Below are 4,618 nucleotides of genomic sequence, written 5' to 3'. Positions count from 1 at the left end.
AGTAGACTACTTTGCAAATATTATAAAATAGAGGGTTGTTTGGCAGATTGATTGATATACTACCATCAGCGTGTAATATTGACATTATAGCGGAAGCTATGCTGAAATTGTTATCGAATAAATTTGTGTACAGTGAAAATATTATTTTACTTCTCCCACCTTCTGTTACATACAGTATAAAGTAATACACACACGCGCAATTTCTAATAATAATTTTATACTCACAGACAAATGTTTAGTAAACACCAACCGAACCACAGAAAACATCTAACACAATACGATGCAAGGCAATCACACGTCTTTACTGCAATATGTTTACAACCAATCTGAATCTGAATCCGCTAAGGTGACTTAAAACCGAATAGATTAATATTACAAGGTCAGTGAATCTATCTATAATGTCATGGTTTTCGGTAAGTATCTAGTAAACCTACTTCAGAAATTAAAAATAAATTCTAAACAGAAATTGAAATAGATAATGTCTATTATCTTTTGTTATTAATATTCAAAAATCTATAAAAGGGAGCCGTGTGTTGTCTTGGGGCTTTTTACTATCTCGGACTCCTGATGTATTTTTGATGGAAGTTTGGCTGTTGTGTAAATCAAATACATGTTACTTAACGCAGTTTCTGTTACAAACGTGGTCAACACAGAGGTTGGAATTGGTGAGCCATTGTTCAATTTATTATTGTGATTAGGTTAGAATGGTTAGGATTAATGATGAGTTTACGAATAGGATAACATTGTAAGGTAAAATAAGGAAATAAAATACGTAATGTATTGGTCTTTAGTATTTTCTTTTCAATACTTATAATAAATCTGTAGAAAGTGCAATAGGGATGATGACAGTATTTTAAATTGTATATAAATTAAGAGTATGCTAATAGTAAAGCAATTTTGTAAAAGTAACAGGGTATCTGCGATCATTACTTTCGGAGCTACAGGGATTTAAAGGGTCAGAATTGCAAAAAAAAATCATACAATAATATTATAATTACAATTGATGACAACATTACAATTTTTTATACTTTTACTTCCTGTGTGAAGGTGGAAGCTGATCCAATGGCCTCCAAGCAACTTTATCATTAAGGAACTCATCGATGGTGTAGTAACCTCGACTAAGTAAATGTTTTTTAACACATTGCTTAAAGCTATGCATTGGCAGGTTCATCACAGTCTTGGGGATCTTGTTATAGAAGAGTACACCCAAACCTTTTTAAATAACATATAAAAACATGACTTTAGAAAAATCATCAAAATCGGAGCTGTTTCTTAGGACTTCCTGCATAAGCTTGTTTTATGTATAATTTGACTCCATTAGGTCCGTTAGGCGGTGAAATGTCAGTTAGTACATGCATGTTTTAGGTATTTCGTCATTTCAGAGAAACTGGCGACGGCGTCGGCTGGTATATTGATTTGTTAGAACCACAGTATAACCAGTAGTAGGACTTCATACTAGAGGTCGAAACGCGAGCTATACCTACGCACCTCGAACGTGGGGTGTACGTGGGGTGAACACAGTCGCGACTGTGCCGCGGTGACGAACGCACGGTGTATTGGATTTTTAATTATGACGACTAGGTAAAAAAGCCTCGCAACTGGTGGGCTATTATTTTTATAAAGTTTGATCAATATTTTGTATTCTAAAGGCATAATTTAAAATATATATATATAAATAAATGCTTAAATAATAAAATTGTGTAAATAGGTAAATGACGAAAACGGTAATATAATATTATTAAACAATTATTTATTAACTTCTTCATTTAGGTTGTTTTCTTTGATTATTATGTAATACATAGATTTAAATCTTATGACATGTATGTTTTGTATACCTGTATTTTAATGTCATAAAGAAGTTAAGTAAAGAAGTTGTTTGAATTTAACAACATCATTGTGTTGCTCATACTTTAATGTATTTGAATAAAAATAGTAAAGAGCCAGCTGATATTAATATACCTATCCAGATTTTTTTAGTAAACTAGCGAACCCGGTCAATCTCAATTTTTTTTGTGGTTCCTTCCCTATGCCAAGTCTGGATCAATTTTTTATCGTTTATTCTATTGTGTGTGTTATTACATAAGGGATTAAAGTGCTAACATAATCTACGGAACCCTACACTGCGCGTGGCCCGACACGCACTTGACCAGTTTTTTTATTATTTGGTCACCTAGTGTGGTGGTAATACCTAGATGGCTTCATCAAAATAAATATATGAAGGTCCTTCAAGATCATTGATCAGTATCAGCCTTATTTAAATTTACCAATCAAAAAACAACACGCATTTTATTGATCACTTCCTATTTTACTACAACTTACGAAGTATTTTATTTGTTTATTTTAAAACAAGTATATTTACAATCACAAAACTAAATGGAAACACAAAGTTGGCAAATGTAATTAAAATGCTGCAGGCGGGCAGCCCTATTACATGTTTACGTGCCGCGAGGCTGTAGGTATTTATTTCAAAAATACGGTCGAGTTATTATAAAAAAAAAAAAAAAAAATCTTTAAATAAAATAACATTTTTTTTTTTAGTTAATAATAATAACAATTACTATCGGCAAACGGTCGTTAGTCTGCAGCTTGTCTTCCGACAAAGGCCTCCTCTAAAGTTTTCCATTGTATTCTATTTCTTGCTATACGAGACCATATTGGCCCCGCTATGCTCCTAATATCATCTTCCCACCTTTTAGTCTGTCTGCCTCTGTTTCTCTTGCTGTCTCTCGGGTACCATTCCGTTATTGTCCTGGTCCATTTATCTTTCTTTTCTCTTATCATATGCCCTGTCCATCTCCACTTTAGTTGTTTGTAAGTTGTGTATGCATTTTTGAATTTAGTTTTGCTTTTTATGTCTTTTAATTTTACTCGGTCCTTTCTTTTAACTCCTATAGTGCTTCTCTCTATTCCGTTCTGGCAAATTTTTATTTTATTTTCCAGTTGTTCTGTCAATGCCCAAGTTTGACACCCGTATAACAAACATGGTAAAATACTCATGTTGAAAATTTTTCTTTTTTCTTTCATAGGCATGTCTTTATTTTTCATGACTTCACTGAATGACCAATATCGTTTCCAAGTATTAGCCGTTCTTCTTTCTATTTCTTTTTGCATACATTCTTTGGTTGATATTAGCTGTCCTAAGTATATGTATTCATTTACGTATTCTATTTCCTCATTATTTATTTTTATTATTTTCGTTTGTGTAGAATTTGACATAACTTTTGTTTTTGTTAAATTCATTTTTAAACCTGCCTTATCACTTTCGTTCGCTAGCTGTTGCAACATTATTTCTAGGCTTTCCGAATTGTCTGAAAACAAAACTAAATCGTCTGCGAAACGTAGGTGACTCAGGTGTTCGCCGTTTATATTTATTCCTTTGTCGGCCCATTCCAGGTGCCTGAATATAACTTCAAGGACGGATGTAAATAATTTTGGCGAGATAAATAAATAATAATAAATAAATAATAAAAATCGTTTATTTCCCTTTCTAAATTTACATAAGTTAGTGCGAGTTTGGAACCTTCTTTTAGGAGTAGTAAAACTACTTCTGTATTAGAAGGCTCCGCTCTTCCATAGCCAGTACAGTACAGAAATATCAGATTCTAAATGAATATTAATAATAATAAATAAATAATCTTTACAAAATTAATAGATTGTTTCACATGTGTGTGTTGGTGTGTGTTGGTGTGTGTGTGTGTGTGTGTGTGTGTGTGTGTGTGTGTGTGTGTGTGTGTGAGTGAGTGAGTGTGTGTGAGTGTGTGTTTTTCAGGATATAAGTTTTAATAAGGATTCTACTTCTTCATAATTCAGTGACGATAAATATTTAATAACAGTTTTCTTGCACTCCTTAATTATTACTGGGTATGATAGGATCTCCTTGACGTACACCTCGTTTAATAATCGAGTTATTATACTGCTTGTTATATCTACTGTGTTAGAACGGTGCCGGCTCGATGACGTCATGTGTACATCTGCCGACAATTATGAAGTACTAGCGGACGCCCGCGACTTCGTCCGCGTAAATTTCGATGTCAACTTTACTACCACCCCTACCCTACCCTACCCCTACCCTACCACTACCCCAACCCTACCCTACCCGACCCCTACATCTACCCTACCCCTACCCCCACCCTATCCCTACCCTACCCCAGACCTACCCCTACCCTACCCCTACCTTACCTACACCCTACCCCCATCCTACCCCTACCCTTCCCGTACCCTATCCCTTTCCTACCCCTATCCCACCCGTACCCCTATCTCACGCCTATCCTACCCCTACCCTACCACTTCCCTATCCTACCCGTACCTCTACCCTACCACTACCCTACCTCTACTCCTACCCTACCACTACCCTAAACCCGGCCCTAAACCTACCCTACCCCAACACTACCCCTACGCTTCCCTACCCGTACCCTGCCCTACTCTGTAACTTCTCTATCTTACCCCTTAGCAAAATCGGTTCAGTCCTTCGAGAGCGGTGGTATGACCAAGAGAAATAGAGACTTCTATGCTAATAATATAAAGAGGTAAAGTTTGTGTGGTTGTAGGAAGTAATCTCTGGATCTAATGGACCGATTTGAAAAATTGTTTTACCAATAGAAAGCTACGTTATTTGCGA

At 35.5% G+C, this 4,618-nt stretch overlaps 1 protein-coding gene across 1 annotated transcript in view; it reads right to left on the bottom strand.

The window, feature by feature from the left end:
- The window catches only part of LOC112050699 (uncharacterized), a 52,151-nt gene extending 51,843 nt beyond the window's left edge, over positions 1 to 308 (bottom strand). Inside the window, exon 1 of the mRNA XM_024089024.2 lies at positions 226 to 308. The gene's annotated coding sequence lies outside the window, so the exon portion shown is untranslated. The remainder of the gene's footprint in view (positions 1 to 225) is intronic.
- Positions 309 to 4,618: the final 4,310 nt, after the last annotated feature.

Source organism: Bicyclus anynana, chromosome 27 (assembly GCF_947172395.1).
Source record: "Bicyclus anynana chromosome 27, ilBicAnyn1.1, whole genome shotgun sequence".
NCBI classification, from domain to species: Eukaryota; Metazoa; Arthropoda; class Insecta; order Lepidoptera; family Nymphalidae; genus Bicyclus; species Bicyclus anynana.
This window is presented reverse-complemented; position numbering and strand designations above follow the sequence as displayed.